This window comes from Micromys minutus (assembly GCF_963924665.1).
Source record: "Micromys minutus genome assembly, chromosome: 6".
Taxonomy (NCBI): domain Eukaryota; kingdom Metazoa; phylum Chordata; class Mammalia; order Rodentia; family Muridae; genus Micromys; species Micromys minutus.
The window spans coordinates 3,897,099-3,909,152 of record NC_137975.1 but is presented as its reverse complement, the minus strand read 5'-3'; the positions used below and the strand labels follow the sequence as shown (position 1 = coordinate 3,909,152).

At 43.1% G+C, this 12,054-nt stretch overlaps 1 pseudogene across 1 annotated transcript; it reads right to left on the bottom strand.

The window, feature by feature from the left end:
• Window positions 1–2,849: 2,849 nt before the first annotated feature.
• Window positions 2,850–3,961, bottom strand: LOC308421280 (heterogeneous nuclear ribonucleoproteins A2/B1-like; annotated as a pseudogene). Its single transcript has one exon. The product of its transcript is annotated as a heterogeneous nuclear ribonucleoproteins A2/B1-like (transcript).
• Window positions 3,962–12,054: the final 8,093 nt, after the last annotated feature.

Genomic DNA, 12,054 nt, shown 5'->3' with positions numbered 1-12,054 from the left:
TATTTTGTCTTTTCATCTGGTGCTGAAAAACAGGTCATATTTCCTGCTTCCTTGGAAATACTGTATTATTTATTCTACTGAAGAGTCTATACATAGGGGAAAATCTGCCCACCCACTGTCTTTGAGAAGTTAGAAAGCTCGGTGTAGTGGTGCACACCTTTAATTCTGACACCCAGGAGGCAGAGGCAGGTAGATTTCTGTGAGTTTAAGGCCAGCATGTTCTATATAGTGAATTCTAGGACAGCCAGGGCTACACAATGAGAAAGTAAAAAAAAAAAAAAAAAAAAAAAAAAAAAAAAAAACAGAAGCAAAACAAAACAGCAACAACAAGTTAGGCTGTCTTGTGAGATAGAGGCCTTCCCAGTATGTACTAGGTCCTGGATGTGATCCTGTGTGTTGCCACCAAGCCTACAAAACCAAATAACGACCTTGGGCCTGTGCTGTTGGTTTTCATACTGCAAAAGTCCTAAGATTTTTCTCTGTATTGAGACATCCAAAAGTACTCACAGCCATCTACTACCCCATATAGAATATTTCCCATAGATAACCATTATATCTTAATATAAAATATAGCTTTGTTGAGATATAGTTTATGTATAATGAGATGTACTCATATTAAATTCACAACTTAATCAATTTAAACAAAACGTGTATATTTATGTGATCATAAAAATACAGGAAGTTTCTGTTCACTAAATTTCCTCTTCCTTATTAGCATCCCACATGGCTCTAGACAAATATTGTCTATTTGTTATTATTGTTGATGAGAGTTGTTTTCGAAGTTTAATAATACAGAGCCTCCTTGACTTACAACGAGCTTCCGTCTTAAACCCATGTTACAGTATACGTTAAAAGCATCCTAGGGTGATTTTCTCCAGTTCACCAGCTTAACACTGCCGTTCATGCCTTGGCCAATTGTCTTGTGATCGTTGATGACAGGTGGCCTGGGGTTGGGGTGAGTTTCCCAGATAGAAGCTGCATGCCCCTAGTCCAGAAAGGGATTAATCTCAAAACTGAAGTATTATTTCTACAGAATCACCTTTATGTCTTTGTAAAGTTAAAAAAAATCCAGTTGAACTCTGGTAAGCTAGAGACTGTAGATGGAGTCCTGTGGTTTGTACTTTGATTTCCTTTGTTTATTGAGGCCATTGATGTGATTGTACTGAGCACTGTTTTTAAAATCAGCAAGTGTCTCTCAGTGGTTTGAGTTGCATGGCAAACTTGAGAGTGCAGAGAATTTCCCACACCTTCTGGGTGGGCACGTGTCCTCCCTCTTTGTCATACCCCACAACATAGAGCTGTGTTTGTGAAGTCATGAGTCTCTCCTGACAAGCTTACTCCCCAAACCCCACAGTTGACCCCAGCACCACTCTTGGTGTGCCACGTGCTAGGTGTCTTCGCCAGTGTGCGGCGGTGTGTCTTCTGTGGTACTGCATTTTGTGCGCTGTTTTTGTAGCCTTTCTTCCTCTAACACTGCTGCCCACCATTGCCAGCTAAACCAGCGCTAACTGCTTCTCTCTTGCTGTCTCTGAGCTCTTTTCCCTTTCTAGAAGGTTACATAGTTGGGATCATACTGTAGGTATCTGGTTGGCTTTCTTCACCTAATATATCTTTGGGGTTCTTCTTTCTTGATACTTCTTTTGTTTGTTCTAAATAGTAACACATTATCCCAATGCCCACTTTGTTCCTTTTTTGTTGGTGTAGTTTTGAGTAAAGCTGCCCTAACTTTCCTCATGCAGGCTTTTGAGGGTGCATTAGGTAAATACTAGGGGGCACAGCTGATGACCCAGGTGGTAATGCTTTAATTTTTAAAAGAGATTTAGTTTTTCTTTGTGTGTGTGTGTGTGTTTGCCTACATGTGCGTATGTGTACTGTATGTGTGTCTGGTGCCATGGAGTCCAGAAGAGGGGCGTATCTCCTGGTTCTGGGGTTACAGATGGTTATGAATTGCCGTATAGTGTTAAGAACTGAGCCCAACTGCTCTGCCATAGCAACAGGTATTCTTCGTTTGTTTGTTTCTGAGACAGGGTTTCTTGGTGTATAGCCCTGGCTGTCCTGGAGCTTGCTCTGCAGACAAGGCTGTTCTCAAACTCAGAGATCCATTTACCCCTGTCTCCTGAGTGCTGGGATCGAAGGTGTGCACCACCACCACTAGCCAACTTGTTTACTTTAGTAAGTCCTCACCACAGCTTCTCCCTGTGTACCAACTCTTGTTCCATAGCCTCACTAGTATTTTATATTAGTGTTTGGATTTTGCCTCTTTTTAAAAAAAGATTTATTTATTATTTATTATATATGAGTACACTGTGGCTGTCTGCAGACACACCAGAAGAGGGCGTCAGATCTTATTACGGATGGTTGTAAGCCACCATGTAGTTGCTGGAATTTGAACTCAGGACCTCTGGAAGAACAGTCAGTGCTCTTAACCACTGAGCCATCTCTCCAGCTCTGGATTTTGCCTCTTTTTTTTTTTTAAGTTAAAAATTCCTTATTTTTTTTTTTATTCCTGGTACCACTACCACAATTTACAGGGCAATATACCTGATATAATAAAAAGGAAAAGAAAAAGACAAAGCTACAACAGATAGAAGACCTCAGGAGTGTCCATCTGACACTACATTGCATCAATCAATAGCTGCACTTTTTGCAAACTGTGGCTGTGACCTTCCTGAACAGGAAGGGTTTCCTGTTGAAGCTGCAGTAACTTTTCTGACTGTGGATCATTGTTCCTCCTGCGGCAGATTGTTACAGCTCCTCTAATGCTTAGGACGACTGTCTCAAAGTGACCTGCAGCCTTCCTGACACCTCCTCGCTCTCCTGCTAAGAACTGTAGCCGTTTCTGTTTTATTTTAAAACCTTCTGCTTCCATATCCACCACTTCCAGCTCCAGATCCATGGCCACCTCCACAGGGACTGCCTGAGCTTCTTCCACCAAAAACTGCCCCCTTCATGGGTCCATAATTTGTTGCTGTTCATTGTAATTTCCAAAGTCTTTATAGTTCCTACCACCATAGTTACCTCCACAAAACTTTCCTCCTTTTGTAACCATGACATCCTCCTCCTCCACCACCAGATCCACCACCTTGGTTTCCATATCCTGGTCCACCACCTCCATAGCCTCCTCTGCTACTGTAACCAGGACATCCACCATAGTTACACCATCACCTCCAAATCCACTATATCCACCATCACCACCTCCATCACCACCTCCATCACCACCTCCATCACCACCTCCATAACCACCTCTGCTGCCTCCACCTCACCACCACAGCCTCCTCTTCCACCACAGCCTCCTCTTCCACCACAGCCTCCTCTTCCACCACAGCCTCCTCTTCCACCAAAGTTTCCTCCACGACCCATAAAGTTGCCAGATCCACCTCCAGGACTGCTCTGTGGTCCAGCAGACCGCATCTCTTGTTTCGAAAGGGTTTTTTCACTTCACAATTATGCCCATTAACAGTGTGGTAATTTTGAATAACAGTTTTATCAACTGTGTCATGATCATCAAAAGTCACAAAAGCAAATCCTCTCTTTATTCCCACTCTGCCTGTCTTCCATAACTTCTATGGTTTCAGTCTTGCCATACTTTTCAAAGTAGTCTCTCAGATTACATTCTTCCGTATCCTCTTTAATACCACCAACAAAAGTTTTCTTCACCGTTACATGGGCACCAGGCTTCACAGAATCCTCTCTAGAATCCTCTCTCTGGTTCCACCACACGCCCATCAACCTTGTGTGGCCGAGCACACACCGCAGCATCCACCTCTTCAACACAAGAGTAGGTCACAAAACCAAAGCCCCTGGGACGTTTTGTTTGAGGATCTCTCAGAACCACACAGTCTGTAAGTGTGCCCCACTTCTCAGAATGTTCTCTTAAGCTGTCATCTAAGGTTCTGAAGCTCAGCCCACCAATGATCAGCTTCCTCAGCTGCTCTGGGTCCTTTGGATCATGGCCCTCCATTTTGAGAACAGACTCGCCTCTTCCAACTCGAGTTCAATATTTGCCTCTTAATAGATATGTTTCATTGATGTTTTCATGAATTTCCCTACTGTCAGAAGACAGTGGGCATTTGTCCGTATGCTCACGTGAATCTATATCTTCTATAGCAAGATGTCTATCTGGACTTGGTATTTATTTTCTTGTAAGACTTTAAGAGTTCTTCCTGTTTTGTAAATAGCAGTTCTTTATGATATGTGTCTTGCTCATATTTTTTCTGTTCTTTGGTTTGTATTCTCTTTCTTTTGATTTTGACTTTCTTAGAGCAAAAGTTTTGTTTTATTGATATCTAACTTGACAATTCTTTATGGATTGTACCTTTAATGTTGTATCTCTGACATTCTCATTGTTTCCAGGGTTACTACATTTATTTTATGTTGTCTTCTCAGAATGTCATGGTTTTGTATCTACACTGACTTCTGCTGTACGCTTAAGATATTTGTCTCAATGCATTAAAAAAATACTCAGTTTCAGGACTATTTGTTGAAAACACAATCTTTGCTTCATTTATTGCTTGTCTGAAATGGAACCCGAAATGAATTCCCAGCATCTCCCATTATTGATGCACAGATTTCCCTCTGTGTTGTTATCACTGCAGGAGAAGTGAAGATTGTGATGTGTGCCTGAAAGTAAGTGGGGACCAGACTAACACTCCTCACCCTGACTCGAAAAGAGCTTTAACTCTATCTGAAGCTCCTCTTTGTTCAGGAAGATGTAGGACAGCCAATAGGGCTTTGACAACTTCATTCTCCAGGCCTTCTGTGTGACAGGCTTCAGAGCACTGGCCAGCGTTTCTGCAGTCTCTGGAGTCAGGGGTTGGCACACAGCCTTTGACAAGTGTGCCAACTGTAGCATCCTTGGACAGTGGTGAGTTATCTCAGGCAGTGGTTGAAACACAGGGTAGAAATACATCTGGTTTTAGATAACTCAGCTGCTATAATCTGTCGCATGCCTCTTGTCTGCAGTATCAAAAAGCCCAAGTGTACGACTCTACCAGTCATAACTGTGACTTTGTTAAAGTCAGTCGGTACAGATTGGATGGTTAACCATTGTATCAGGAAACGCGTTTGACCATCACTGTCACCACCTACCACAGGGCACTCAATTGTTTGCATGACTGAAATAGTTGGTATTCATTTCAATTTTGCTACTGACCTCAGCAACTCAATAGCAGGCTTCCAAGGAGAGTGTCAATCCTCTGATTTCTTTCATTCGCTATTTGGTCTTTTGACTTTCCATATGAACTTAGAAATTTCATTCTGTATGTGCATGTGCATTGGTGTGCACAGCAGTCAGAGTCAGTTGGCTCTGTCCACCACATGGTCGGGGGAATCAAACTCAGGTTGTCATGTTCGATAGCAGTTATCGTTTCTTGCCAAGCCATCTCACCAGCCCTCCATTCAAGCTTTTGAATGAGTTTGCCAAAATCTGCAAAGTCACTTCTTGGGATTTAGATTGGGATTTCATGGACTCTGTAGAGCAGTCTGGGAAGAGCTGACACCTGTCAATAATGAGCAAATATTCTTATTCATGTGCATGAAATGTCTCAACACTTACTTAGTTCTTAGCGTCTTTGAGCAGAGTTAGTTTTCCTCATATAGGGCTTGTGCAAACTTTATCAGATTTGATATAGCTATTTTATTTATGGGGAAACTAATAGACCTGGTAATATGTTTTTATTTTTGATTTTGTGTTTCTGTTGCTGATATTGTAAGACTCGAACCGAGTTTTAACTACTTGGACACTCCTTTGAATGAGATGAGAGAGTGGAGGTCGATGCAAAAGCAAGAGGTTTATTAGTCCAGTGTACTGGGGTGGCCTACATGCAGAAGAGAGGCAACTCTGTTAGTACAGTTTTTATATATTTTGTAAAGGGAGGGCTTTAGCAGTAGTGATTAGGCATGTAAGCATTGGTGGGGTCATTTGACTTTTAAGGTGATTGGCTGCCACTGACTTGAGCCGAGTTGGTGTTCTCGGCCCACATTCCAGGGGCTAAGCTGTGTCAGAATAAGGGTGGGTGTCTAGATAAGGTTGGAACACTTCTTCCTGGGGAGAAGGGCCGCCCAGTGCCTCAGAGGCACTTCAGGAACTGGGACTAGATAAGATTGGAACACTCTCTCCTGGAGGGGAGGGGTCACATGGCTCCCTGAGGCTGGTGGGAAATTATCAGCCCTTTCCTTTCAATATATATTTAAGGGAGAAACTGACTTTTGCATATTAACTTTTTATCCTTTAACTTATGTATCACTTGTTATTTCTAGAAGTTTTAAAAAACCATTGTGGATTTTCTACATGCATGCTACTGTGCTGGCTAGTTCTTAGATTTGATACAAGCTAGCATTATTTAAAAGTGAGGAAATGCCTCCATAGTGACTGATGGGAAAAGGCTCAGCCCACTGTGTGTGGTGCCATGGTTCTAGAACTCCTGGGTTCTAGAGAGCAGGCTGAGCAAGCCATGATGAGTAAGCATTAAGCAGCACCCCTCTGTGGCCTTTGCCTCAGCTCCCGCTTTCAGGTTCCAGCCTGGCTTGAGTTAAGGGCCTGATTACCTTCAGTGGGTTATGATATAGAATGAGCCAAATGAACGCTGTCCTCCTCATCGTGCTTTGGCCATGGTGTTTCATCCTAGCACTAGTAACCCTAAGATAGCTAGCTACCTGTAAACAGACAGTTTTATCATTTCTAACCCATTCCTTATCCTTAATGTAGTATTTACTTGCTATATTGTATCACCCTGGATTTCTAATGTCATCCTAAAGAGCAGTGGCAAGGGAGACATCGTGATCTTAGAACACTCTTGAGTGTCTCACCATGAAGTGTGATGTTTGCTATAGGTGTCTGTAGATGATCTTTACCAAGTTAAGGAAGTTCCTCTTCATTCCTAGTTTTTGGACGTGCTTTAAAAATTGTTTTTAGGTTTAGTATTTATGTAGATCATATATGCATGCTTGGTGCCTTTGGAGGTCAGAAGAAGGTAGCAGGTTCCTTAGAACTGGAGCTGTGGATGACTCTAAGCCACCCTTTGCGTGCTGAGACTCACGTCCAAGTTCTCTACCGGAGTGAATAGTGCTCTTAACTACGAAGCTATTTCTCCAGCCTTACATTTTTGTTGTTGTTGTTATAATGTAAATCATGAGTGTGTAGTATTGGATTTTGTCATATTTTTTATGCAACTGTTGATATGCTCAAATGGTTTTTCTTTAGACTGTTGATGGGATGGGTTACATGAATTATTTTTGAACTTACATGACTTTGTTGAAAAAAGATTAGGACATTGGGTTCAAACCAATTGAAAGTCTATTAGCTGGCCATCAATGACATTGGGTGTTTAGAATCCAAGTGCAGCCTTGACCTTGTCTCAAGGTGGACTTTTAAGCACAAGAAACACATTTTTGCTTAACATACCTTAGTTATCAACAACAGTTAGCCAGAAGCAGAAATGTAGCTGCTGAAAAGCCAGGTCAGTACCTTTGCAGACTTTACCAGAAGCAGGGACTTTGATGGATTAGGCCTTTGTTCTTGGTGGGCGGTGCTGTCCACATGCTGGCTTCTGAGCCTCAGGTACTTTGATTGTGGTGTCAGTTGTGTTAAGGTAGGGAGCCTGTTTGGACCCTAAACCCATATTTACACCTTTTCTTAGATATTAAACTTTTTTTTGTCTTTGCTTCAAAACACAAACACAAAATAAAACAAAGTGTCCCCTTATCTTCTTGGTTACCTGTACCGACAGATGCCTTCTGGATGGCCCGAACATTACTATCAGTGCAATATTTATTCATGCTATTCCATGTTCGTGAGTCTAGAATTTTCCTGTTCTTGATTTTAGATTTTTTTTACTTCCCTGCTGACTCAGTTGTACATTTAGGATCTTTGTTCTGTATTTCATCTAGTGAGATAGGTTGGTCTGTTTGCTGGAAGTAGATCTGCTGCTGTGAAGTATCTGTGCTCTTCTGCCCCAGCCTGAGTTGTCATCACATATTGCTGATGCCTGGCTGAAGCAAGTGTGCGTGCTTGACCTGATGTGCGCCCCTGGATAACAGGCCCTGGAGCATGCGTGTGTCCACAGCCTGGGCTTGGGCTGCTCTGTCTCTCACTCCAGCTGCTCTGTGTTTCCAAGGTCCCAGCATGCTTTGCATTCCAACCCACCTGAATTATGTCACCCTCAGTTCTTCTGTTTCCAAGACTTTGTCTTCACGGATTTGCCAAGTTCAAGTCTGGTTTCCGTTTGCTTCCTGTACTCAGCCTTCCACACAGCATCCTGTCTTGACTGGAGAGCTGGGGCATAGTCCCTAGCAATGTAAGAGCAAGTCCAGCCACAGCTCGGAGTAATGAGGATGCGCGGATGGTCCAGAGAGGCTTCTAACTTTTCATTTTATTAAAGAAATTAATGTATCGAATATACAAATCCAGAGACTTTCTATTAAAGGCTGATAGTATTTGTATCTTCAGTATTAATTAAATTAATTAAATAAAGGCAAATTCTGACTTAACTGAGGAGTTTCTAGCTGAGGTTAACCTTTTGATTTCTTTTCATTTGCTCAGTTGATGAATAGCAGTCACCCTGCACTCTAGAATGTCCAAACTACCCTTTCACTCTGAGGCCTTGTAAGGAAGGTGATTTTGGTGCAAAACGTCCAGAAGATTTTTGGCAGTTCGGTGGATCATTTACCCCAGTTTGAACTTTTCCTGCTCTTAGGAAACTCTGACAAAGTCACTACTGAAGTTTTCCTCAGACGCAGCCCCTGGGGTTTTGCTGACGTGTTAGTGTTTGGTTATGAACATGGCTTTGAGGACTGTAAGAAGTATCTGGTGTTGCGAGCTGCGTACTGCAGTGAACCCACAGGAGCAGTGGGGGACATTGGTGGCCAGCCGTCTAATAACAGCTTTCGTCTAGGACGTGACCCTTATGGGCTCGTTAGTTCATGTTCTCCTTCAATCATTCTCTCCTTATTTGGGTTTCATTTCTTACTTCTTCTCCTTTCTTGGCAGTATCTTCAAAAGGAGTTAGGAGGCTGTTCCAGGAGCTACTCTGAAGCTTGTTGCAGTATGTATACCTGTCAAGAAGACTTGACCAAGCCTTGTGGAGAGCTGTGTCACTCTCAGGTCCTAAGCTTAGTGCCAGCTCTGCTCCTCCAGAATGGTCTGAGCAGGAGCCACCAGAGTGGATTGAAGACTCACGGCTGTTCTTAGATCCTCCCTCTTCCCACGTACTCATATGGGGTGCCAGGAAGTGATGAGCTCTGGGTGAACCCAGTTTATGTTTGCCTGGGATGAAAGAGAAACTCTAACTTCAGCTGCACATAGCGTCCTTTCTCTTTTCCCTCCTTTCTGTTTTGCTGTTACTTTTCTCCCATTTATAACATCATCACACTCCACATTGTCTTGATTGTTCAGTTAAATCAGTAAATTATTTAATTAAATACTTACATGTATTAGATCTCAATGGTCATAAAACAAAAACAAAAGCAACAACAACAACAAAAACCCTAGAAGCTGCTGAATGGTACACACCTAACTTCTCTGCGGCTATGGACTTAGCTTTTATTTTCTGGGCTTTCCCCGAGCTAAAGATTTTCACCGCCTTCCACTGATGTATCAAGATCTTAAAAACCTCCCTGCCATTCTGAATCTACTTTTGAATGTAGTCTGTGTGGAGAACTGGAACCTGGGATTGAGTCTGGAAGACACTGTTTCTTTGGGGTCTTCCGTCTCCTTTGGCTCTTACAGTCTTTCCACTTCCTTTTCTGCATAGTCCCCTGATCCCGGGGTGGGGGGGGAGAGGTTTGATGAAAACATCCCATTTAGAACTGAGCAGTCCAAAATCTCTCTCTCAGTACTCTGTCCAGTTGGGTCTCTGTGTCAGTCTCCAGCTGATAGGAGGAGGTTGATGATGGCTGAGCAAAAAACTGACCTACAAATATAGCAGAATACTGATATGTGGCTGCTGCAGTGTCACTAGGAGTCTTTGTTTCTGTGCTCCTTTAGCAGAACACGAGTGTTTGTTTTTTCTCTAGGTTCATGGTCTGTCTAATATCAGCTTCTTGACACCTGAGCAGTGTCAGGCATGGATTCTGTCTCGAGGGGTAGATCTTAAATCCACGCAGAGAGTGGTTGGTTCCTCCCACAACCTTTGTGCCACTATTGCCAGCATATGCAGGCAGGACACCACAGTAGATTGTGGTGTTTGTAACTGAGTTGGTGGTTACCTTTTCCTGCCGGTAATGTTCAGAGTACCTTCTAGTACCATGAACATTAGTCAGAAGGGGTAAAGGCTCTAGTTAGGCATCAACCCAACTTCCCCACATTCAGTGAGATGTGTAGGTATTGTCTTCAGCAATAGGGCCTGACCACCAGTGGTAGAGAGCAACCAATAGCCTTGGAAGTAGCCTGAGTTGTTTGGCTGTTTCCATGCAGCCCTTGCCTTTGCCCATTTCTCAGTTGGATTATGTTGTTGTAGGGTTTTTGAATTATATTCTGGATATTAATACTCTGTCAAGTTAATAGCTGGAAAATATTTCCTCTTGACTCTCACTGAGGGTAGGGGCTGTTATATAATTCAAGTTCTTTGACTTACGATTGTTTCTTGTTCTCTGGTCCCTAGAGTATCCCATTTTAGGGTCCCCTCCAAGATGGTGGCCATTGACAGTTCTTTAAGGCAGGGGTAGAGTAAAATGGGGTTTGCTGCACTGTTAAACTGTTCTTCTGGAGACGTCACTGTCTCACCAAAACCGGCAGCAGAATCTGGGGCTTGCAAGACTTCATCCTGTGGGTCAGACTGCCATCTGTTTTTACCAGACTCTCCAGGCTCTTCAGGACGAGGCCCCTTCCCTCCGCTGTGGAGCCCTGCAGCTGCATGAGGTAGGGTGGGAAGCTTTGCCTTCCTTATATATACCTTGGAGCTGCCCATCCCCCCTTTCTGAACTTCTGGGGATCTTTTTCTGTTTTGGAAGAGTCTCTTCTTTTTGTCTTGACTCTCTTCCTTCACCACACCACACAGACACAGCTCCTAGCCCACCATGCTGTCCCCACCACACTTAAGTGTTTCTGCTCTTCTAGTGGGATTTGTTCGGCTGCTGTTGTGATGGTAGTTATCTTTCTTCCACTTCTGGGCACAGGTCCTTCTTAAACATCTTTTGTTATGCTTGGCTGATGGCCATGAATATCCTTAGTGTTTACTTATCTTAGAATGTCTTTTTCTTTGGATTCTGAAGGATGGCCATCACCCTCCTGTCAGGAGAGAAGATAGTCTAAAGAGAGACCCTGGTAACGTTTCTTGTGGCAGTTAGACTACAGAACAGTGGCACCCAGGGCACTGGAATTTCTTCAGGAATCTCTTGCCAGTGAAGGGAAGGCTGAAGCTTTTGTGCCAGACAGAGTGAACTTGTCTTTGAGGAAAAGATTTAGTAGAATCCTGACAACTTGCGGAACAGAACCTGGAGCTGCTGAGCCATTGGTACTTTGGTGGTGGATGGGACCATACTTGGATTAAGACTGTTTAGTTACTTAAACTTAAACCGCATATCAGTACCTTAAAGATAGACTAGGTGTGTGTCTGTCCCTGGGTCTCTCCACTTGTTCCTCTTCCCGGTGTTCCCACATTGACTGCATTTATGTTCTATGCCTTTTCACTGTTATTTGTTTGGTAAATTGATGTATTGAGGATGGGTGGCAAAGCCGTCTTCTTAGAGCTGCTGTGATCTGGCTTGTTCCTTACACACTCTGGTAACAAGATAGCCTTGCTGGGTATAGTGGATCATAGTTAAAATGTGCTTAAAACCACAGAACTTAAAATGTGTCCTCCTGGGCCTGGAGTTTCTGCTATTAAAACCTTTGTTATGTGTCTAACATAATGACTTTGAAGGTGGCTGGGTGATCTTTCTTACTAGAGATTTCAGGTCCTCTGAGTCTGTTGTTACTGTGCTTTGTTTTGTTTCTCTGTGTAACAGCTCTGACCGTCCTGGAAACTAGCTGTGTAGAAACAGGCTGGCCTTGAACTCATAAAGATCTACCTGCTTCTGCCTCGTGAGTGCTGGGACTAAAGTCGTGCACCAGCACTG